Source organism: Artemia sp. Qi Xiang Cuo, chromosome 20 (genome assembly GCF_049724085.1).
Source record: "Artemia sp. Qi Xiang Cuo chromosome 20, ASM4972408v1, whole genome shotgun sequence".
Classification (NCBI taxonomy): domain Eukaryota; kingdom Metazoa; phylum Arthropoda; class Branchiopoda; order Anostraca; family Artemiidae; genus Artemia; species Artemia sp. Qi Xiang Cuo.
This window is the reverse complement of record NC_142813.1, coordinates 41,677,951-41,703,468: the sequence shown is the minus strand read 5'-3', so window position 1 is coordinate 41,703,468 and position 25,518 is coordinate 41,677,951. Positions and strand designations below refer to the sequence as shown.

The 25,518-nt window shown below is 37.1% G+C and overlaps 1 protein-coding gene and 1 long non-coding RNA gene across 2 annotated transcripts in view; one reads left to right on the top strand and one right to left on the bottom strand.

The window, feature by feature from the left end:
* The window catches only part of LOC148940217 (mpv17-like protein), a 99,053-nt gene extending 83,753 nt beyond the window's left edge, over nucleotides 1–15,300 (bottom strand). Inside the window, exon 1 of the mRNA XM_089105955.1 lies at nucleotides 15,248–15,300. The gene's annotated coding sequence lies outside the window, so the exon portion shown is untranslated. The remainder of the gene's footprint in view (nucleotides 1–15,247) is intronic.
* LOC148940216 (uncharacterized) overlaps nucleotides 1–19,683 on the top strand; it is a 51,281-nt gene extending 31,598 nt beyond the window's left edge. Inside the window, exon 3 of the long non-coding RNA XR_016143461.1 lies at nucleotides 19,459–19,683. This is a non-coding gene — a long non-coding RNA (uncharacterized LOC148940216). The remainder of the gene's footprint in view (nucleotides 1–19,458) is intronic.
* The last annotated feature ends 5,835 nt before the right edge of the window (nucleotides 19,684–25,518 follow it).

Below are 25,518 nucleotides of genomic sequence, written 5' to 3'. Positions count from 1 at the left end.
ATGTAATGTAATACAAACAAGAAAAAGCCTATGGCTTTTTCTTAATTGGAATAGTAAGGGACGACCTGGCTACAACCTCAATTAAGACATCATTGGTCAATATTTAACATGAAATTACTGACAAACGCCATTTATGATGAACTATATCGGTCTTTCACGTAAACTTTACTAAGCTATACTATATTTAAGTGGCCTATAAAGTTTAGTATAGGCAAGAGGTCGTTCTTTATTATATGTAATCTTAACTACAGTGAAGTTGCCTATGCAAGTTAGTATAGGGAATAGTTCGATCTTTATTCTAATAAACTGATTACAAACAGAAAAAAGCCTATGGCTTTTTCTTCTTTGAAATAGTAAGAGACGAACCTCAAACCATCAAGTAGCTAACTAATTCCAATGTATGCAATTGTTTTTTATTCGAATGATCGTCTTTTAATGTAACTATACAAGGGTTTCAGACAAGGCAGTTCTAATGGTGTACTTTTTGTTTTAATCTGACTCCTTTTTAGGAGCTATGGGTTTTTATATTTCTTAACATTGGACGTGATCGTCTCTTATTAGGTTGCTAGCTACCGCTGCAACCTGAATATAAGTGAGAGTTCCTCTTTTCTATTATAATACGGTGCAACCCGGATCTTCAGTTACTACTGGCTACAGATCGGTCTTTACTGTAATGGTTTGAATTAAAAAATGGAAATTATTGTTCAGACACCGTAAATATTTTTGCACTTTGCAGCTAAATAAAATTATATTTTTTTAAATTTTCAGGAATTATTCTAGTTTCAGTTGACAAATAAGATTTTTCTCTTCAAGGAATTGAGCAGCTAACTAAGTTTAATATATACAATGGTATGTTCTTCGAATGATCTCTTTTAATTAGGTTCCTAGCTACCGCTGCAAACCGGAACTATTAAAAAATATTTTATCTTTAATTACAGAAGGAACTAGATGTAGCAAGTTTTACTATTGAGACGAGTCGCTTTTACTAAACAAAATAAATTTCGTTATCACGAACTGTTTGCTTTTATTTATATATTGGTACCAAAAATTCGTTGTTTAGAGTTTAGGTTACTATTGAGACAATCAAAATTTTATTCTTTAGAGTGTTGGTTACTATTGAGACAAGTAGCTATTATTACTATAGATTTCATTACCATGAACTGTTTGATTGCTTCAAAATTCAAATATCTTTGAAAAGACTGCAGTATGAAAATACATCAAAAATGCATTTTTTTGACAAAATTGATTCTACTTTAAAAAGTGTTTAATTTTTAATTACAAAAGTGACTAGATGTTGCAATTTCCTTTAAAATGAGCTATTATACAGCTCTCTATGATTTCCAGTGCCCAGCTAGTTGAGGAGAAAAATCAAGCGGAAAGAAAAAAATATCCCGTTTAGGCAGAATGTTGAAGTAGCTGCCATTTTTCTTGATTTTCAAGCCAATATATTTTCTTTGTTATTGAAGCAAAGGGACAGAAAGTTAACTATAGGGAAGTTTCAGACAAGGTGGTTCTAATGGTGTAATTTTTGTTTTGACCTGACTCTTTTCTTAGGATTTAGGGGTTTTTATATTTCTTAACATTGGATGTGATCGTCTCTTACTAGGTTGCTAGCTACCACTGCAACCCGGATTTATATAAAACCCAGATTACAAACAGGAAAAAGCCTACGGCTTTTTCTTCTTTGGAGTAGTAAGAGACGACTCTCAAAGAATCAGGCAGCTAACTAAGTCCATTGTATGCAATGGTTTGTTCTTCTAATGGTCGTCTTTTAATATAATTTCTTTGGACTTGAGTTTGTTTTTTAACTATAAATACAAACAGGAAAAAGCCTACGGCTTTTTCTTCTTTTAAATAGTAAGAGACGAAACTCAAACAATAAAGTAGCTAACTAAATCCAATGTATGGAATGGTTTGTTATTTCAGTGATCGTCTTTTAATGTAAAAATATAAATACTGTAATCTTAACTATAGTGAAGTTGCGTATGCAAGTTAGTATAGGGAAGAGTTTGATCTTTATTACATCTTTATTATAAATTTAGAGTATTATGGCGTTTATAATGGCATTATTTCGGCATAGTTATGTGAGGCAGCGTGGTCGAGCGGTTTAAGGTACTGGTGTTAGCCACTCTTCAATTCGGAGGCATGGGATCGAATCCCACTGCTGACAGTATTTTATACCAAAGCTAATTATAATCTTGTTTTAGTTACTATGGACTGAAGTTCTTTCTTTACTATATTGATTGAAACCATTATGTAATTATGAATGTGAACATTTACAGTTCTGACGCTTCTTACATAGTAATTCGTGATCCTGGTAAAACATGCGTAAAATGTTTCTCAATTTAAGAAGATCAGCCTGCATTTTTGCCATCTTCTTGTATTTCTGAATGTAATTTTTACCTTTGTCCTTATGCGTTCTTCGGTACAACCTCGCAGAGAATTTAATTTTTTCATTATAGCTTTTGTCACCCCAGTATCTACCCATTATTCTGGTAGCAACTTTTTTCTTATGTTTGTTTCGGTAATCTATATCGTTATCATACCGTTTCTTGCTCTTTTGTTTGGCTGTCTCAATTGTTGCTACTCTATAAAGTTTATCATTGTGATAACGCTCCTTGATCTTTTGTCTAGCCTGCTCAATTCTTGCTTCTCTGTAATCTTCATCATTACCATACCGTTCCTTGATCTTTTGTTTGGCTGTCTCAATTTTTACATGTCTATAATCTTCATCATTGTGATAGCACATCATGCTGTTTTCTTTTGCTCTCTCAATTATTACTTCTCGATACGCCTGGTCGGTTGAATACCTTTGCTTTTTTTCTTTTCGAGATACTATCTCTGTTGTTTGTGTAGTACTGTTTTTTTAACTTGCGTAGAGCTTGCTTTGATCTAACGATTATCTAATTATGAATGAGAACATTTACAGTTCTGAAGCTTCTTATATAGTAGTTATGACGTCACGGCGTAATGATTTTATTTCATGACGTCATGGCGCAATGGTATTATTTCATGACGTCTTCAGAAACAACAATATAATTTCGTGTATTTCTATTCACGTCATAGCTCTAATTTATCTAGTAGGGTTTCAGACAAGGTAGTTCTAATGAGGTACTTTTGTTTTGATCTGACTGTATTTTTAGGAGTTTTGGGTTTTTATATTTCTTAGCATTGGACTGATCGTCTCTTGCTAGGTTGTTAGCTACTGCTGCAACCCAAATTATGAGAGGCAGCCTGGCCGAGTGGTCTAAGGCACTGGTGTTAGCCACCAGTCTCTTCGGAGGCGTGGGTTCAAATCCTACCGCTGGTATACGATTATGTTTGAAAGACTGCAGTTTGAAAAGACATCAAAAATGCAGTTTTTGGTTGAAAAATTTATTCTCTTTTAGAAATAATTTATTTTAGTTACTATAGATTTTTAACCCAATTAATTTCCTTTAAAATGAGGCATTGAACAACTCTCTACGATGTTCCAGTGCCAAGCTATCTCTGGATACAAAAGAAAAAAAAAAAAATATCCCGTTTAGGTAGAATGTTGTAGTAGCTGCCACTTTTCTTGATTTTCAAGCCAATATATTTCCCTTGCTGTTCAAGCCATGGGACAGAGAGTTTCCTATACAGGGGATTCGGACAAGGCGGTTCTAATGGTGTACTTTTTTTTTGATCTGACTCCTCTGTTAGGAACTATGGGTTTTTATATTTCTTAACATTGGACGTGATCGTCTCTTACTAGGTTGCTAGCTACCGCTGCAACCCGGATTATGACGTCATGGCGTAATGATTTTATTTCATGACGTCATGGCGCAATGATATTATTTCATGACGTCTTCAGAAACCACAACATAATATCGTGTTTTTCTATTCACGTCATAGCTCTAATATATATCCAATAATTGTCTTTTAATGTAATTCGTTTTTCCCATAATTGAAAAACATTACTTTTCCTTCGATGTTGATATGTATGCTTGTATATATATATTTTTATTGCTGCTATATAAACGGCAATTGCTCCTTTTCTCAATTGCTATTTCTTAACATTGGACGTGATCGTCTCTTACTAGGTTGCTAGCTACCACTGCAACCCAGAAAAACACAGTTAGAAATACTTTTTTCTTGAGGAGGTGTTCCAAGAATTTGTTCTAAATCATTAGTCTTACAAAAACATATACTAAAAACCCTAAGGTATAGGCAAGAGGTCGTTCTTTATTATAACACTGTTTTATGGTCCCATGTGGTCTAGCGGATAGGATAGCTGGCTTTCATCTAGTAGACCCGGGTTCGATTCCCGGTATTGGATAATTTTTAATTCTATAATCTTCGAGCATTAGAAGCTCTAAGCCTTTTACAATTTATAATGAACCACATCGATCCTTATGTAATTCGGACAAGGTGGTTCTAATGGTGTACTTTTGAATTTGATCTGACTCCTTTTTTAGGAACTATGGGTTTTTACATTTCTTAACATTGGACGTGATCGTCTCTTACTAGGTTGCTAGCTACCGCTGCAACCTGGATCATTCTTTACTATATGATTACAAACAGGAAAAAGCCTACGGCTTTTTCTTCTTTGGAATAGTAAGAGACAACCTGGCTACAAACTATGATTATGGCATCATCAATGATTAATCTTTAACATGAAATGTTCTTTACTATAATGGTTTGTTCTTTACTTGGTTTCGGACACCTCTGCAGCCATGATACTGATGGAAATTGCATAATCCCTATTTATGTTTCAGTTTACATGGGCTAAGTGTCGTTCTTTACTGTAAAAAAAAAAGAAAAGAGAAAAAAATATCCCGTTTGGGGAGAATAACGTGGTTAAAGTCAATTTTCTTGATTTTCAAGCCAATATATTTCCCTTGCTGTTCAAGCCAAGGGACAGAAAGTTTCCTATACAGGGGTTTCGGACAAGGCGGTTCTAATGGTGTACTTTTTGTTTTGATCTGACTCCTTTGTTAGGAACTATGGGTTTTTATATTTCTTAACATTGGACGTGATCGTCTCTTACTAGGTTGCTAGCTATCGCTGCAACCCGGAAAAAAAACACATTGTGCCCACATCGTTCTTTACTCAGGCAGTGCTAGCGCGCTGCCTATGATAATAAACTGATTACACACAGGAAAAAGCCTACGGCTTTTTCTTCTTTTAAATAGTAAGAGACGAGTCTCAAATAATCAAGTAGCTAGCTAATTCCAAAGGTATGCAATTTTTGTTATTCCAATGATCGTTTTTTATTGTAACTAGGTTTCAGCCATCTCTACAGCCATGATACTATTGGAAATTACATAATCCCTATTTATGTTTTAGTTAACATGGGCAAGGTGTCGTTCTTTATTGTACATTGTGATGACGTTCCCTGCTCTTTTGTCTAGCCTGCTCAATTGTTGCTTCTCTATAAAGTTTATCATTGTGATAACGCTCCTTGATCTTTTGTTTAGCCTGCTCAATTCTTGCTTCTCTGTAATGTTCATCATTACCATACCGTTCCTTGATCTTTTGTTTGGCTGTCTCAATTTTTGCATGTCTATAATCTTCATCATTGTGATAACACATCTTGCTGTTTTCTTTTGCTCTCTCAATTATTACTTCTCGATACGCCTGGTCGGTTGAATACCTTTGCTTTTTTCTTTTCAAGTTACTATCTCTGTTGTTTGTGTAGTACTCTTTCTTCAACTTGCGTATAGCCTGCTTTGATCTAACCATTATTCTAATCAAGAATGAGAGAATTTTCAGTTTTGACTTTCCTTATATACTAATTATGACGTCACTCTATTCACGTCATAACTCTAATATAAAACTATGATGACGTTCATTATTTATCTAGTAGGGTTTCAGACAAGGTATTTCTAATGATGTACTTTTGTTTTGATCTGACTCTATTTTTAGGAGTTTTGGGTTTTTATATTTCTTAGCATTGGACTGATCGTCTCTTACTAGGTTGCTAGCTACTGCTGCAACCCAAATTCACATATATATTTATTTATGAGAGGCAGCCTGGCCGAGTGGTCCAAGGCACTGGTGTTAGCCACCAGTCTCTTCAGAGGCGTGGGTTCAATTCTTACCGCTGGTATACGATTATGTTTGAAAGACTGCAGTGTGAAAAGACATCAAAATGCAGTTTTTGGTGGAAAAATTTATTCTCTTTTAGAAATAATTTATTTTAGTTACTATAGATTTTTAACCCAATTAATTTCCTTTAAAATGAGCTATTGAACAACCCTCTACGATGTTCCAGTGCCAAGCTATCTCTGAATACAAAAGAAAAAAAAAGAAAAAAATATCCCGTTTAGGCAGAATGTTGTAGTAGCTGCCACTTTTCTTGATTTTCAAGCCAATGTATTTCCCTTGCTGTTCAAGCCAAGGGACAGAAATTTTACAATGCAGGGGTTTCGGACAAGGCAGTTCTAATGGTGTACTTTTTGTTTTGATCTGACTCTTTTTTTAAGAACTATGGGTTTTTATATTTCTTAACATTGGACGTGATCGTCTCTTACTAGGTTGCTAGCTACCGCTGCAACCCGGATTACTTCTCGATACGCCTGGTCGGTTAAATACCTTTGCTTTTTTCTTTTCAAGTTACTATCTCTGTTGTTTGTGTAGTACTGTTTTTTCAACTTGCGTATAGCTTGCTTTGATCTAACCATTATCTAATCCAGAATGAGAGAATTTACAGTTTTGACTTTTCTTATATACTCATTATGACGTCACGGCGTAGTGATTTTATTTCATGATGTCATGGCGCAATGGTATTATTTCATAACGTCTTCAGGAACAACAATATAATCTCGTGTTTTTCTATTCACGTCATAGCTCTAATATAAAACTATGATGACATTCATTATTTATCTAGTAGGGTTTCAGACAAGGTAATTCTAATGATGTACTTTTGTTTTGATCTGAGTCTATTTTTAGGAGTTTTGGGTTTTTACATTTCTTAGCATTGGACTGATCGTCTCTTACTAGGCTGCTAGCTACTGATGCAACTCAAATTCACATATATATTTATTTATGAGAGGCAGCCTGGCCGAGTGGTCCAAGGCACTGGTGTTAGCCACCAGTCTCTTCGGAGGCGTGGGTTCAAATCTTACCGCTGGTATACGATTATGTTTGAAAGACTGCAGCGTGAAAAGACATCAAAAATGCAGTTTTTGTTGGAAAAATTTATTCTCTTTTAGAAATAATTTATTTTAGTTACTATAGATTTTTAACCTAATTAATTTCCTTTAAAATGAGCTATTGAACAACCCTCTACGATGATCCAGTGCCAAGCTATCTCTGGATACAAAAAAAAAGAAAAAAGAAAAAAATATCCCGTTTGGGGAGAATAACGTGGTTAAAGTCAATTTTCTTGATTTTCAAGCCAATATATTTCCCTTGCTGTTCAAGCCAAGGGACAGAAAGTTTCCTATACAGGGGTTTCGGACAAGGCGGTTCTAATGGTGTACTTTTTGTTTTGATCTGACTCCTTTGTTAGGAACTATGGGTTTTTATATTTCTTAACATTGGACGTGATCGTCTCTTACTAGGTTGCTAGATACCGCTGCAACCCGGATGATGAAACACACATCATGGTTGCAGCAGTATATCCGGCTTGCAGCGGTAGCTTGCAACCTAGTAAGAGACGACCACGCCTCATAGTAAAAACTTAACCGATAACTCCTAAGAATTGAGTCAGACCAAAACAAGAAGTACGCTATTAGAACCATCTTGTCCAAAACCCCTATATAGAGAACATACTGTCTCTTGGCTTGAAGAACAAGGAAAATATATTGGATTCAATATAAAAAAAAGTGGCTGAAACCACGATGTTCTGCATATATGGCATCTTCTTTGGTTTTTGTTTTTTCCTCCTCAGCTAGCTAGGCACTGGGAAATCATAGAGAGCTGTGTAACGACTCACTTATAAGGACTTTTTATCTTAATATTTCAAAGAAGAAAAATTGTAGGCTTTTTCCCGTTTGTCATCGGGTTTATCCGGGTTGAAGCGTAAGGTAGCAACCTAGTAAGAAACGAGATCTGGGTTGCAGCGTAGCTAGCAATCTGGGTTGCAGCGGTAGCTCGCAGCCTAGTAAGAGACAATCACGTCCAATGCTTTTAAATATAATAACCCTTAACTCCTAAAAATACATTGTCAGATACCCCTATATGGGAAACTTACCGTCCCTTTGCTTGAATAACAAGGGAAATACATTGGCTTGAAAATCAAGAAAAGTGCCAGCTACTACGATATTCTGCATAAACGGCATCTTTTTCTTTTCTTTTTTCTTTTTCTTTTTGCTTTTCCACAGATAGCTTGGCATTGTAACATCTTAGAGAGTTTTTTAATGGCTCATTTCAAAGGAAATTGACGGGGTTAAAAACCTTTTGTAATTAAAACAAATCATTTTTAAAATAGAAACAGTTTTTCCGCTAAAAACTGCATTTTTATGGCCAATCTTGATGAATGCACAAGGTATCCTAATCACTAGTTATAACACGTATGCTTACAATTGTACCACCTAAGACTTATGAAAAACAAGTTTCAGGTAAGGGAATGATAATAAATGCGATAATCCGGGTTGCAGCTGTAGCTAGCAATCCGGGTTACAGCGGTAGCTAGCAACCTACTAAGAGACGATCACGCCCAATACTAAGAAATATATATTAGCCCATAAATCCTAAAAATAGAGTCAGATCAAAACAAGAAGTACACTATTAGAACCACATTGTCCGAAATCCCTACATAGGAAACTAACAGTTCATTGGCTTGCATAACAAGGGAAATATATTGGCTGGAAAATAAAAAAAAGTGGCAGCTACTACGATATTCTGCATCGAGGGCATCTTTATTTGTTTTGTTTTTTCTTACATTAAAGGACGATTATTGGAATAGCAAACCATAGCTTACATTGGACTTAGTTAGCTACTTGATTGTTTGAGGTTCGTCTCTTACTATTTCAAATAAGAAAAGGCCATTGGCTTTTCCTGTTTTTTTTTTGCAAACAGGGTTTATTAATTCGGGTTGCAGCGGTAACTAGTAACCTAGTAAGAGTCGACCACACCCCATAGTAAAACCTAAAATAACCCATAACTCCTAAAAATTGAGTCAGATCAAAACAACAAGTATACTATTAGAACCACCTTGCCAAAACCCATATATGGGAAACCTACCGTCCCATGGCTTGAACAGCAAGGAAAACGTATGGGCTTGAAAATCAAGAATCGTGGCTGCAACCACTATATTCTGTATATACGGCATCTTTTTTTTGGTCTCCGTTATTTTTTTTTCTCCTCATCTAGCTAGGCACTGGAAAATCACAGAGAGCTGTATTATGGCTCATTTCAATGGAAATATAGTAAAGAACGAACTCTAACCCATAGTAACTGAAAACACATTTATGTGTGAAAAATTATCCCATACCATCGAGGAACAATTAACTTTTCGTCTCCTCTATTATTTTTAATGAAGTGTGCTCCTTAAAATATAAATGTTTTTTACTTTTACAACTTTAATAAATCAAATAATAATAATATTTTGATTACTAAATATCAGTATATGTATATTAAACTGACAATGCACATTCATTTGTATTTTTTTAGTAAAGTAGAAATTTTGTTCTGGCCTTGGGAAGGCATAGGGGTTTTTAGCCCAACTTATGTTAATTTTTGCTCGTTTTGAGTTTGATTCGGTTAATTATTGTAATTTCTGTTCGTTTTGGGTTTCATTTATTTATCGATGCCGATTGAGAGTAGTTGAATAATTTGGGGATTATGTGATTTTATTTTTGTTAATTATTGGTTTAACGGAATTCTTTTATCTTCGTTGAAAAAACTTTATTTGTGGAAAAACTTTTTTTAATTAAATTCTCTTCGTTTTATATTGATATGTTATTTCAGGGAAAAAGTAAATAATGATTCAAATCTTTTCGTTTCTTAAGACTTTATAGTTTAGCCTGCTATTTGTATGCTGGAGAAAAACTTTCAGCAATTTTTAATAACATAAACCCTTTTAAAAATTTGGACACAAATAGTAGTGTTTAATTTAGTTTCATACCTCATATCTAGTTGACCTGAAGTGGAAAACTTGATATCATTCGCAAAAAAATCTGTTTACTTTCTTTGATTTCTTGGATACACTTACGCTATTTTGATTTGGTTATATTTTAAGAGCAGAAATGGAAGGGTTGGCGTGGGAGGGTGGTAGTGGAAGGGGGATTAGTTGCCCTCAAATCACTTTCGACTATTAAAAAGGGCATCAGCCCCTTCTATTTTCAATCGAATTAGCCCTTTTCGAAGTTCCCACGACAACTCCTTCGATATGAAGTGCCCTGGTCTAAACAACAACAACAACAAAAAATAATACATTATACCCACATCGATCTTTACTATAAAAATGACAAGCCTTCCAGTCACTTTTGACCGAGGGGCTAATAACTGACCGTAGCAGGTGTCCCTTCCTTCGTGCCTCCGGCTGTGCCTCCGTACCTCCGGCGCACCTGAAACAGCGTGTTCTTGGAAGCGAAGGAACACGGTTTTATCTTTGGCTTATGGAAAGCGTACGGCGCGTTTTTTACGACAGCAAACTTTCTCCTCTTGAGAGGTTATCTTTACTTGTTCGTGTTGTTTACTGATTTCGACATTGGAGATCCTGGTTCCTAAAAAGCGGACATTATGCTTTGAACGAGAATTTTATTACCACAAACCTTTACCATTGCCTAGAGATAAATATGCATTCCCTAGTGCTTCTCATTCGTCGATTCGAACGGCTTGGGCTCGAACGTCTTTTCAAACTCTCCGACATGAATAGTCAACCGTGTGAAGATTTTTTTAGGAAAATGCGGTCTCAAACCAGCACTTACAGTACTTTAATAAACTTTTAGTTCCTCCAACTTCTACATTGAATTCGTCGATATGAAAGTATAACGGATTTTGAAGCTCAATATTATAATGAACAGTTGTCCTTGCCCAAGGCCAAGCGAGTTAGATTCATTGGTGTTGTGTCTGTCAGTTCCGATTTTTCTTTGCCCGGGGATGATGAAATCAAGCTCGAGCTCGGGCGAGCTCGTATTGAAAGCCAGCGAATAATGAAAGCCTTGATACCCGACGACGTACTTTCTGCTTTTGGTCACCAAGTACCGAATATTCGTCTTTCTGTACTCCGCGACAGTGACTCAGACGATGACTCAGAGGAAAATACTCTGTCCGATAAGCAGGAAAAGGCTTCCGCGACTGACACTGAATCGGGTTCGGAAAGTGACGGCATCTTTGAAGATTTGCCAGTGATTGCTCACTGTGTGAAACGCCAAGTTGAGAAAAATTGGGTTAGTGAGCCTGTGACGAACATGAAGAATTCTAGGTTTTGTCTTGTCAAGACCTCTGACGGCTCCATAACACCAATAAAAAAATCCACGCTCTTGTGGCTTTTGAGGGAAAGCTGAGAAGCTGAGTAGTGACCGATTAAAACGGGTGATGGTCCAGGACCGACGAGTAGGACTACTTGAGTCGCCACAAAGCAATGCAGAGGTCGGTGTGAAATCGGAATTGCGTATCGGTGAATGGTGCGCTTACAGACCGGTTGACAGGGGAAAGAGAATACTAGTTGGACGGGTCATACAGTTTGGCTACTTGTCTGGGTGAAGATGCCACTCTGTTGACACGCAGAATATGGCGATGCCGTTCCCTGATGACATAGGAATTATGTGCCAGTGGTTCCGGCTGAATGCTGATCTCACATTAACTGCCGCATTGATAGACCAGGGTTACTGTGACTCCAGCCTGTATATCATGCATTCACCAGAACCCATTTCTATGGAAATCGGCACCAACATTGTCTTTGGCTTTGACTCAGACGTCTTCCCAAAGCTGAATTCATTTATCCAGAAGAAAGGGTTTCACTTTTTTGATGTCTCGTCAGCATCGCAATCATCATGTTAAAAATGGCACCTAAACCCAAAACTGACCTCAAGACCATAACAACCACCATCGCCATGTTCTGTATGTCAACAGAAGGAATTTTGTTTAACATTTTTCAGAGGTAGTTGTTATTTTTTTTTTGTCCTCCCCTTGTCCTCTCCACTCGGTGATATTTTAATACAAAAACAAATAAATCTTACAACTTTATACATTTTCATATCACCTAAACTTCAAAAAAAAAAATTATTATATACCAGTCAATGTATTAGTGGACATGAAGACACACTACCATTTAACTTTTTTCTTGCCAAATATCTATCGCTCTCCCCGTTCCAGGGTGTCCTTCCCCCTCTAGGAGACGCTTTTCCGGTGGCATTTTTACTTCAATTTCTTAAAATTCATATCCTTCAATTTTCATTAATACGAATTCGAATTTTAAAGGTGGTCTTCCATAAGGCTTACTCTTACAACTTAAAAATTTTTTAACACAAAAAAAAACTATTTGTTCTCCCGTAGACTGGGCGTCCTCCGTCCACAAGAAACCCATTCTTGCAGTGGCACTTTTTTCCTTCTTTTTTTCCTTTTTTTTCAGCCCTTTTTACGACCAACCTTAATCAACAAAATAACCTTAATACAGACGTGCATGAGGGCACAGAACTGAACAGAATCTTGAACCATGTCTCCTACGGACGAGGAGGCCACCCACGGCGGGGCTGGTCCTTCCAGCTCAAGTGCGTGTGCCCCTCGTCCCCCATTCGCTTGAGTTCTTGATATAATTTTACAAGTCTCGAATGCATTCGAGATCTAGGGCAGCGGAAGCGATGAATATCATCGGAAAACTTGTTATGCTCGGTAGAAGACTTAGTAGTAGGACTTAGTGTTTATACTTGTGCTAACCGAGCTTAGTTTGATTTACTGAAGCTCATTTGTCCAGTTTCTCAGGGTTGTCATTTGAGCTGTGATTATCGAGATGATTACTGAAACGTACCAATAAATATCTGACAAACTAGTTATTTTTTTTAGTTGGTTGCTTTACTTTGCGCTTTTTACTAATAACTCGGCAGTAACAGTTGTTGTGACTGTTGCTTTACAGTTTTCTCTTCAAATACCCAAAGGCCTGGGTTTAGTACCAAGAAAGTTGGATTCTAAGTACATTCGGGAAAAAGGAATCTGTGTTTCTTCCCGATTCTTTCGTGTCAAAGCAGCAGATTCCTTTTTTTTTAGTACAATTAAGAATCCGAGATCCAAGGGTGCGTCTTGGCACAGCCACTCAACAGAAAAACAGGTATGATAAAAGGGAAAGGGACGTGTGAAGACGTGATGAAAGGCAACTTTTACCGCTGGCCAAGCCATATTGAATAGGGCTGCGAAGAGTGACGTCAAATCTTGAGCGGGAAATTCAAATAACGATGAAACGTGGATGCGTAGACACGTTTTTCGGAACTTTGGCGAATTGTTTTGGCCTAAAATTTTTGTCGTAGATCCTACTAATCCACCAGAACGTTTTCACGTCGAAATAATACTAGGAATATTGACAATCAGTTGTTAGTTACAACTAAAAACCACGTTTCACGGTACTTTGAATTTCGCACCTTGCTTTTTATGTCATCACCACGAAGTCCTATGTTGTATAACTTAAAAACCGCGTTACGGGATTTTTTTTTGAAGAAAAATCAGAATTTGACTTTTGAGCTGGTGGCAACACTGCATGTGCAATAGGAAAAAGTGACACCATCAGTTCCATCGTATGGTTACCTAGTTTTTTCATGGATATCAACAACTTGCAATCCTTCGTTCTTCTTCTTTAGGTACATATCAGTTGTTTTCAGTCTTGGGGGTTCTTTTCCTTGCCAAATAAACCAGTAAATGATTTTTTCCAAGTTTTAAAAAATCGCTTTTGAAGGTGCTGAAATATTCGACGGATACCAAATAACAGGCTAGCAGTATATATTTACATATTGCGCCCTTTGGAATATGCCTCCGGCGTGCACCCGTGCCTCATGCCTCCAGGTGTCCCTCAAAATGCCCAGTTGTTAACCCCTCGCTTTCGACTATTAAAAAGGGTCCTAGGCCTTTCGATTTCCAATCGAATGAGCCCTTTTGGAAACGACAACGCTTTCTATAAACACCTTATTTGCCCCCAGGGCATAAATTACAACCCTTACCCTAAGGTTTGTAAGGGTGGTTTTCATCCTCTAAGACCGAATTTCCAGAACTTTCAACTACATTAAACAACATGGCTATCTCAAAATTTTGATTATATGTGTTTGGGGAAATGGTGAGTGTGAGAGGGGTGTTAGTCGCCTTCCAATCACTTTCGACTATTAAAAAGAGCACAAGGCACTCGAATTTCCAATTGAATGAGCGCCTTTTCGAAGTTTCTACGACAACTTCTTGGATACGAAGTCCCCTGCTCTAAAGGAAAAATTTAATAAATAATACATTGTGCCAACATCGTTCTTATATATCCCCAGGCCATAACGCAAAACCCTTGCCCTTAGGGTTATGGGGGATTGTCCTCCTCTTTACTTAGTCCTCGTTTCTTGTCTTGTTCTAGAGTGTCCCGTTCCTTACGTAGGCAGATCGATCGTGCTGCTCCTCTGTCTGTCTGTCTGTCTCTCCCTCCTTCCCTCTCTCTCTCTCTCTCTCTCTCTCTCTCTCTCTCTCTCTCTCTCTCTCTCTCTCTCTCTCTTGTCTATAAAAAAATGCGTCCTTTTTTCTTTCTTTTATTTTTGAGACTTGTGTAATTCCTCTGGCATCGACAGTGTGAGTGGCATGATCCTGCCTAATCTGTCTTTCTAGAACCAAGAGAAAAATCGGTGTGTCTTTTTGGGACCCCCCACTCCTCTCATTCAACTACTCCCCCCCCCCCCAGAATACGTGATTAGTGTCTCATATTTTCTTTTTTTGATAAATACAGGAAGCCCAATCCATTTTCCCAAAAGAAGAGATTTTTTGGACAGACGTCGAGAGTATTGTGGAGAAGGATGAGACCTTCGAACCAGAACAGCAGCCGGAACAACAGGAAAATCAGGAAAATCAGGAGCAAGAAGAACAACATGAAGAGATGGATATTTTTATAGTCGAAGTGGTTCCGTGGGAAGAGGAAGATAGCGAAAAAGAACAAATTTTTTTTTGTCAAATAGAATTTATAAGTATTTCAGAAGAAACCTTGTTTAAATAAAAACACAGTTTTTTATATCTAGAAAATTATATCTAACTATATCGTAATAGATTCACTTTACACCATAGAATATTGACATATAAACATACTAATAGAACAAACGCTATACTGTCTAAGGTAACATATGATTAAAAAAATTCAATGATATGATATGATTCAATGATTACTCACATGTAAAATTGACTTGTTATCATCAACACTGAAATTACTGCTAGTCCTTTTGGTTGACATAATTGTTTCCTAACTGAACACAATTGAACTTATGACATTGCCATGATCTTAGAAGACTATTTATATCCGCACTCAAGGCCAAAGAAAATCAGTTATTTAAGAGTTCAGTGACTCAAAACCGCCTTAGGGCTATATCATTTTGCAACTAACACTCAAAACCAGAGAAATCAGTTATGCAAGAGTTCACAAGAGTGCTTTAGGAGATGGCCTTGATAAAGTTCGTTCAACCTCAAGAGTGCCTTAGGGAATGGCCTTGATTTTGAAGCTCAATATTCTAATGAACAGTTGTCCTTGCCCAAGGCCAAGCGAGTTAGATCCATTGGTGTTGTGTCTGTCAGTTCCGATTTTTCTTTGCCCGGGGATGAAGAAATCAAGCTCGAGCTAGGGCGAGCTCAAATTGAAAGCCAGCGAATGATGAAAGCCTTGATACACGACAACGTACTTTCTGCTTTCGGTCACCAAGTACCGGATGTTCGTCTTTCTCTACTTCACGACAGTGACTCAGACGATGACTCAGAGAAAAATACTCTGTCCGATAAGCAGGAAACGGCTTCCACGACTGACACTGAATCAGGCTTGGAAAGTGACGGCATCTTTGAAGATTTGCCAGTGATTGCTCACTGTGTGAAACGCCAAGTTGAGAAAAATTGGGTTAGTGAGCCTGTGACGAACATGAAGAATTCTAGGTTTTGTCTTGTCAAGACCTCTGACGGCTCCATAACACCAATAAAAAAATCCACGCTCTTGTGGCTTCTGAGGGAAAGCTCTGAGAAGCTAAGTATTGACCGGTTATCAATAGTGATGTTGTAAAACTAACGAGTAAGGCTGTACATGTTGTCCTGAGCCACTACAAAGATTAGTGTGGAATCAGACTGGAGTATCAATGACTGGTGCGCTTAAAAACTGGCTGGAAGGGAAAAGGTAGTATTAGTTGGGCAGGTTTAGCAGTTTGGCTACTTGTATGGGCGAAGATGCCACTCTGTTGACACGCAGAATATGGCGATGCCGTTCCCTGACGACATAGGAATTCTGTGACAGTGGTTCCGGCTGAATGCTGATCTCACATTAGCTGCCGCATTGGTAGACCAGGGTTACTGTGACTCCAGCCTGTATATCATGCATTCACCAGAACCCATTTCTATGGAAATCGGCACCAACATTGTCTTTGGCTTTGACTCAGACATCTTCACAAAGCTGAATTCATTTATCCAGAAGAAAGGGTTTCACTTTTTTGATGTCTCGTCAGCATCGCAATCATCATGTTAAAAATGGCACCTAAACCCAAAACTGACCTCAAGACCATAACAACCACCATCGCCATGTTCTGTATGTCAACAGAAGGAATTTGTTTAACATTTTTCAGAGGTAGTTGTTATTTTTTTTTTGTCCTCCCCTTGTCCTCTCCACTCGGTGATATTTTAATACAAAAACAAATAAATCTTACAACTTTATACATTATCATATCACCTAAACTTCAAAAAAAAATTATTATATACCAGTCAATGTATTAGTGGACATGAAGGCACACTACCATTTAACTTTTTTCTTGCCAAATATCTATCGCTCCCCCCGTTCCAGGGTGTCCTTCCCCCTCTAGAAGACGCTTTTCCGGTGGCATTTTTACTTCAATTTCTTAAAATTCATATCCTTCAATTTTCACTAATACGAATTCGAATTTTAAAGGTGGTCTTCTAAAAGGCTTACTCTTACAACTTTAAAATTTTTTAACACAAAAAAACTGTTTGTTCTCCCGTAGATTGGGCGTCCTCCGACCACAAGAAACCCATTCTTGCGGTTGCACTTTTTTCCTTCTTTTTTTTTCAGCCCTTTTTACGACCAACCTTAATCAACAAAAATAACCTTAATAACAGCGTGCAAAAGGGTGGATAACTGAACAGAATCTTAAACCATGTCTCCTAAGAACGACGAGACCACCCATGGCAGGGCTGGTCCTTCCAGCTCAAGTGCATGTACCCCTCCCGCCCCGTCCGTATGAGTTCTTGATATAATTTTAATGCATTCGAGATCTAGGGCAGCGGAAGCGATGAATATCATCGGAAAACTTGTTATGCTCGGTAGAAGACTTAGTAGTAGGACTTAGTGTTTATACTTGTGCTAACCGAGCTTAGTTTGATTTACTGAAGCTCATTTGTCCAGTTTCTTAGGGCTGTCATTAGATCTGTGATTATCGAGATGGTTACTGAAACGCACCAATAAATATCAGAGAAACTAGTTATATTTTTTTTAGTTGGTTGCTTTACTTAGCGCTTTTTGCTAATAACTCGGCAGTAACAGTTTTTCTGACTGTTGCTTTACAGTTTTCTCTTCAAATACCCAAAGGCCTGGGTTTAGTACCAAGAAAGTTGGATTCTAAGTAGATTCGGGAAAAAGGGATCTGTGTTTCATCCGGATTCTTTCGTGTCAAAGCAGCAGATTCCTTTTTTTAGTACAATTAAGAATCCGAGATCCAAGGGCGCGTCTTGGCACAGCCACTAAACAGAAAAGCAGGTATGATAAAAGGGAAAGGGACGTGTGAAGACGTGATGAAAGGCAAGTTTTACCGCTGGCCAAGCCATATTGAATAGGGCTGCGAAGAGTGACGTCAAATCTTGAGCGGGAAATTCAAGTAACGATGAAACGTGAATGCGTAGACACGTTTTTCGGAACTTTGGCGAATTGTTTTGGCCTAAAATTTTTGTCGTAGATCTTACTAATCCACCAGAACGTTTTCACGTCGAAATAATGCTAGGAATATTGACAATCAGTTGTTAGTTACAACTAGAAATCAGGTTTCATGGTACTTTGAATTTTGCACCTTACTTTTTACGTCATCACCGCGAAGCCCTATGTTGTATAACTTAAAAACCGTGTTCCGGGATTTTTTTTTGAAGAAAAATCGGAATTTGATTTTTGAGCTGGTGGCAACGCTGCATGTGTAATAGGAAAAAGTGACACCATCAGTTCCATCGTAGGGCTACCTAGTTTTTGCATGGATATCAACAACTTGCAGTCCTCCGTTCTTCTTCTTTAGGTACATATCAGTTGTTTTCAGTCTTGGGGGTTCTTTTCCTTGCCAAATAAACCCGTAAATGATTTTTTCCAAGTTTTAAAATATCGCTTTTGAAGGTGCTGAAATATTCGACAGATACCGAATAACAGGCTAGCAGTATATAATTACATATTGCGCCCTTTGGAATATGCCTCCGGCGTGCACCCGTGCCTCATGCCTCCAGGTGTCCCTCAAAATGCCCAGTTGTTAACCCCTCGCTTTCGACTATTAAAAAGGGTCCTTAGCCTTTCGATTTCCAATCGAATGAGCCCTTTTGGAAACGACAACGCTTTCTATAAACACCTTATTTGCCCCCAGGGCATAAATTACAACCCTTACCCTAAGGTTTGTAAGGGTGGTTTTCATCCTCTAAGACCGAATTTCCAGAACTTTCAACTACATTAAACAACATGGCTATCTCAAAATTTTGAGTATATGTGTTTGGGGAAATGGTGAGTGTGAGAGGGGTGTTAGTCGCCTTCCAATCACTTTCGACTATTAAAAAGAGCACAAGGCACTCCAATTTCCAATTGAATGAGCGCTTTTCGAAGTTTCTATGACAACTTCTTCGATACGAAGTGCCCTGCTCTAAAGGAAAAAATTAATAAATAATACATTGTGCCAACATAGTTCTTATATATCCCCAGGGCATAACGTAAAACCTTTGCCCTTAGGGTTATGGGGGATTGTCCTCCTCTTTACTTAGTCCTCGTTTCTTGTCTTGTTCTAGAGTGTCCCGTTCTTTACGTAGGCAGATCGATCGTGCTGCTCCTCTGTCTGTCTGTCTCTCTCTCTCTCCCTCCCTCCCTCCCCCTCTCTCTCTCTCTCTCTCTCTCTCTCTCTCTCTCTCTCTCTCTCTCTCTCTCTCTCTCTCTCTTGTCTATAAAAAAATGCGTCCTTTTTTCTTTCTTTTATTTTTGAGACTTGTGTAATTCCTCTGGCATCGACAGTGTGAGTGGCATGATCCTGCCTATCTGTCTTTCTAGAACCAAGAGAAAAATCGGTGTGTCTTTTTGGGACCCCCCACTCCTCTCATTCAACTACTCCCCCCCCCCAGAATACGTGATTAGTGTCTCATATTTTCTTTTTTTGATAAATACAGGAAGCCCAATCCATTTTCCCAAAAGAAGAGAGTTTTTGGACAGACGTCGAGAGTATTGTGGAGAAGGATGAGACCTTCGAACCAGAACAGCAGCCGGAACAACAGGAAAATCAGGAAAATCAGGAGCAAGAAGAACAACATGAAGAGATGGATATTTTTATAGTCGAAGTGGTTCCGTGGGAAGAGGAAGATAGCGAAAAAGAACTAATTTTTTTTGTCAAATAGAATTTATAAGTATTTCAGAAGAAACTTTGTTTAAATAAAAACACAGTTTTTTATATCTAGAAAATTATATCTAACTATATCGTAATAGATTCACTTTACACCATAGAATATTGACATATAAACATACTAATAGAACAAACGCTATACTGTCTAAGGTAACATATGATTAAAAAAAATTCAATGATATGATATGATTCAATGATTACTCACATGTAAAATTGACTTGTTATCATCAACACTGAAATTACTGCTAGTCCTTTTGGTTGACATAATTGTTTCCTAACTGAACACAATTGAACTTATGACATTGCCATGATCTTAGAAGACTATTTATATCCGCACTCAAGGCCAAAGAAAATCAGTTATTTAAGAGTTCAGTGACTCAACACCGCCTTGGGACTATATCATTGCGCAACTAACAGTCACGACCAGAGAAATCAGTTATGCAAGAGTTCACAAGAGTGCTTTAGGAGATGGCCTTGATAAAGTTCGTTCAACCTCAAGAGTGCCTTAGGGAATGGCCTTGATAAAGTTCGCTCAACCTCAAGAGTGCCTTAAAGGATGACGTCGACATGCGAGGGGCTACATACTCTCTTTGAAAGGTGTAGAGCATTAAGCAAATCCATATGACTAATTCTACTCCCCCCATGGTCTGCACGTCTTAATGGATGTGCCCAGCATTTCTATCGGATGTTCCCGTATCCACCACCTGGAGGTGGAGACGCGCTGAGTGGCCTGGGGGAGGTCCCTATTGATAAGGTGACTCAGTAGGTTCTCAACATTCGTATGTTACGCATATTTCAAATCTTGAAAATATCAATATATACGATTTTTTTATTGATGGCCATTAAAAAGACCAAAGAATTCATGCCGCTGGCTATTGGGCGTAAAAAAAAATGCCAGCGGAAAAGACACGAAAAGAAGATTTGAAAAGAAGACACGAAAAGAAGAATTTGGCCTGTGTCAAAACAGGACGTCTGGGGTGCAGGTGTAACGAAATAAAAGTAAACCAACGAAACAAACGGAAAGAACAATAAACCAATAAAGGAGAGAAAACAAGAAGAGAAGCTGAAACCAAAAAATTGTTGTATTTCCTGGCTGCATTCTTTTTTGGGTATAATCATTGTATATTTATGAAAAGAAGACACGAAAAGAAGAATTTGGCCTGTGCCAAAACAGGACGTCTGGGGTGCAGGTGGAACGAAATAAAAGTAAACCAACGAAACATAAACGGAAAGAACAATAAACCAATAAAGGGGAAGAAAACAAGAAGAGAAGCTGAAACCGAAAAATTGTTGTATTTCGTGGCTGCATTCTTTTTTGGGTATAATCATTGTATATTTATGAAAAGAAGATTTGAAAAGAAGACACGAAAAGAAGAATTTGGCCTGTGTCAAAACAGGACGTCTGGGGTGCAGGTGGAACGAAATAAAAGTAAACCAACGAAACATAAACGGAAAGAACAATAAACCAATAAAGGGGAAGAAAACAAGAAGAGAAGCTGAAACCGAAAAATTGTTGTATTTCGTGGCTGCATTCTTTTTTGGGTATAATCATTGTATATTTGTTTTTTATGTATTTTGGATTTTAATAATTTATAGTTTTAGGGGTTTTGGCTTCTTTTCTTATTTTTGTTTCTTTTCGTTAACTTTTTTGGTGTCTTACTATTTCCGTTTCCTTTTCTTTCTGTCTTTCTTTTTTCATCCCTGCCGAAGGCACTTTTTTTAACTGATTATTGTTGGTCATAAACAAAAAGCAAAAAATTTGTTTTAATGGATATTGCACATAAGGGAAAGGCCAGCAGGAAAGACACACAAAGAAGAAAAATGACGCGAATATTTGGCCTGTATTAAAGCAAGGTGACTAGTAAGGATGGAACGAAAGAAATGTAAACCGAAGAAACACAAACTGAAACAGCAATAAATCAATAGAGTGAAACAAAAAGAAGAAGAGAAGCCAAAAAGCAGAAAACTATTTCTAATTACTGCATTTTCTGATTACCTTTTTGGTGTAATTAGCATATACGCATTTTTTTTTTTTATTTGTGCGCTTTTTTATTCCTTGCTGTTCCTTATAAAAAAAAAGTCTCGGTTATTGCGTAAAAAAAGAAGCAATGAATTAGTCTTTACTTTGTTAAAGCAAAGAACTAATGAATGAAAATGCCATGTACTAGAGGTGGGGTACATTTTCCTTCCCCCTTATTACATAAATATGTAAGCTTGCCTATGTTTCGGTTTTTTACCATTTGCTGTTTTATTTCTCATCTCTATTGAAAATTATATCTCGTATTCCTCCAATATTTTAGAAGTCTATATTTCTCATAATCTTGCTTTTGAAAAGAAAAACGAAAGAAAAATGTTGTTGGTTATTGAATATAAACAAAGAAGCAATAAAGATACTTCGTAAAAGTGAGGGCTAACGACTTATAACTACAATATATTATAAGGGGACTTTATTTTTACCCCCCCTTCTTTTCTATGAATATATAAACTTGCCGTTGATATTTGGGTTTTAGCCTTTGGCATACAACAGGCATCTTTTTTTTATTTCTCGCCTTTATCGTCAATCATATCTCATACCCAGCCCATGTTTCAGAACTTGAGCAGGTAAGTTTGCCTGTTTCATTTCTGTTAGTTACAGGGCTGGCTTTATAGTCCTTTCCCCAAAAGATCGAAAGTTGCACTAATACCAGGGATGGAGGGGCAGTAAACACCAGTGGGGGAGCCTAAGGTTCTTATGTCCCCCTCCCTGCAAAAAAAAATCAATTGCGTATCCGCCCTTGGTTGGTAAAAAAAGGAACATAAATATTATGGTTTATTGAACATAAAAAAAGAGATCTTTGCTTGAAAAAAAAAAGTAAAGAGCGAGTGAGTGGAACTACCATATGTGATGGGTGGGATACATGTTTTCCCTACCCCTGTCCTACTTCTACATGAATATATGAGCCTGCGCATAATATCGGTCCATTATGCATTTTCTTTTTTTCCTACCACCAATCATATCTTTTACTTAACTCATAGTTTCAGAACTTGAGCTTAGATTTTATCTTTGTTTCTGTTGGTAATACAGGTACTAGAAGTTAGTAAATATTGCGGGCTATTAGGCTATGGGCTATTGTGCGTAGAAAATGGAACAGTTATAATCAAATAAAAGTAAAAAAGCAAACGAATGAAACCACTGTGTACTAGAGGGGTCGAAACTTCCATACCCCTCCCTCCTTATCTGTGAATAATTAAAGACTTACCGTTGATATTGTCATTTTACCCTTTATTTTACACCGCCCTCCCTTTATTTTTGTTTCAATACAAACTGTACCCCGTATTCAACCTGTATTTGCAGTAAACAGATAGGTCTAGTTTCCGTTCTTTTCTTGGCGTAAGCTAATATAAATAGCAAAATTAAATGTTGTTGCTTATTGGATACAAACAAGGAGAAACAAATAGACCTTCTAAAAGTGCAGGGCTAACGAGTAAAATTATGTGTTTACCCCCTTTCTCAGATTCTGTAAGTATATAAACCTATGCATGTTATTAGTATTTTATTTTTTATCATACAATAATTGTTTTTTTTTTATTCCTCTTTATCAAATATTATATTTCGTATGCCTGGGGTTTTTCAGAACTTAAGGATTATGTTCCCTGTGTAATTTTTAGGATATTTATTTTCTGTTTTCCTACGATTTTTGTATATCAAAGAAAAAAGACAATTTTGATATCATTCCATGAATGAGATTCAGTTCCATCCATCTGCCAAATTATATTTTTTAAATTTAATGCAGATGTTTTTTTAGATTAAAAATACGTTGAAAATTGATTAAAAATCGTTGGAAAAAGGACCATTTCCCTATTTCTAAGTAAGTTTAGAATGTTTTCAAAGAAAAAGTCTAAGTAATATCATAATTCTGGCTCAGTGAATGGATAGATCTGTAACTAAATGATATAAGCATTTTGTTCTTTTTGTACAAGTTACAACTGCAAGATCGTAGTAAAACCGCTTGTTTCAGAGTGGACATAAACCTTAAAATGGCTTAGATTCTTCTTTTTTATTTGCTGTTGGTTTATAATAGAAAGACATAAAAACAAATGTTGTTGATTATTAGACATGAATTAAAGAAGCAATAACTATGCTTAACTAAAGATAATAATTATCAATGCTTAATAAATTAATTAAATTAATACATTAAAAAAACTAATCAAAGAGAGAAAAAACACAAACGAGACTGCGGTCAGTAGAGAAAACTTATGAAAAACTAAAACAATACGGATATTTCGCCTGTATGCAAACTAGGAGTCATCAGCACAAGAGAAACAAACTAAAAAATAAAATAAAAAACTAAACTACAAACTAACCGATGATATTGGTATTTTGCTTTTGTTCTTATTTCCAGTCGCTATTAGCATTTGTATGCAGCCCATATTTCAGAACTTAGGCATATACGCCTCTTGTTTCTTTCCCCTTTTGTTGTAAAGAAAAAATTATAAAAATGTTCTTGGTAACTAAACAAAGAAGCAATAATTTTGCTTAAAAAGAAGTAAAAAGCAATCGAGTTAAACTACTATGCACTAGAGGCGGATTAAAGCCCTCCCCCTCCTTTTTAGTGAATAAATCTTGGCATTGGTATTTCGCCTATTATTGCATAGCTTTTTCATTTATTTATTTTTTTTTAGTTTTGTCTCTATATAGAGTTATACCTCGTAATCAACCCTTATTTCAGAACTTGAACGATGAGGTCTAGAGTACTCGTTCAGTTCATAACAAAACAGTTTTTTTTATTATTATGTAATTTCTTATTGTTTTTTAATAATCCCGGCTAATACGCCCCCCCCCCTCCACGGAAACTCCCCCACGAAATATTCCTGCATCGAAAGTTCCTTCTACATAAAATTCTTCCGCCGGCAAAGTACCCCAGACTACAGTAGAGGAGGGGGTGCTACTCCGGGACGAACCACGTGGTTTATGGTTTTCTCAGTGAGAATGAAAAAACAGGAATTTTCTCACTTGGATGTCAACAGCAATTCATGTATGTTTTATGGTTTTCTCAGTGATAATTAAAAAACATGAAATTTCTCACTTGGAAAACCATAAACCACGTGGTCCTGTCACGAGTAGCACCTGTGAACTTGATTTACATAATCGCTAGGGGAAATTATTGATTCACGATGGGGGTAATTAAGAAACATTAAGGCTTCTTTAATCTTAGGTCTGAGGGATAAACATTCTTTAGGTCAGAGAGAAAAATTAATATTCTATTTTTAAATAGGGCTTCATTGATCTTTAGTGTCAGGAATTATAAATGAAATCACTTGTTATCTTCGAATTATGCGGGAGTCTAAAGAGATATAAATTATATTTTTAAATACGGCTTCACGGAACTTTAAGTCGGAGAGATAAATTGATATTCTAACGAAACCCTAATAGTTTAGCTAGGAAAATTTATGAGATGTAGAGATTAACGTAGGAAAGGGTTTCCTAGAAATTTGAAATGCGTTAGCGCAGAGATGTCAAACAAAAGGAACACGCTGAAATTACGTTTAGGGATTATTTGGGTGAAACCGTTTTATCCATTTTATGGGATTATTTTGGCGAAACAGTTTGAGACATTTTGAAAGAAGATTTTAGGAAAGGTTTTAGAAGAGAATTTGAGGGTGAAACTCTGTGGTCGTTATAATACACAAGTTCCATTTGAACAGTGTTGTGAGGTCCTCTACCCCAACCCCAAAGGGTTCCAATCCCCCACCCCCCCCCCGAAGGCCGCCCCCCGGACGCAAAGGTGCCCCCCGCTCCCCAACAGCCCCCCCCCCCCCCACCCCCGCCACAGACCCGCAAAGGCCCTCC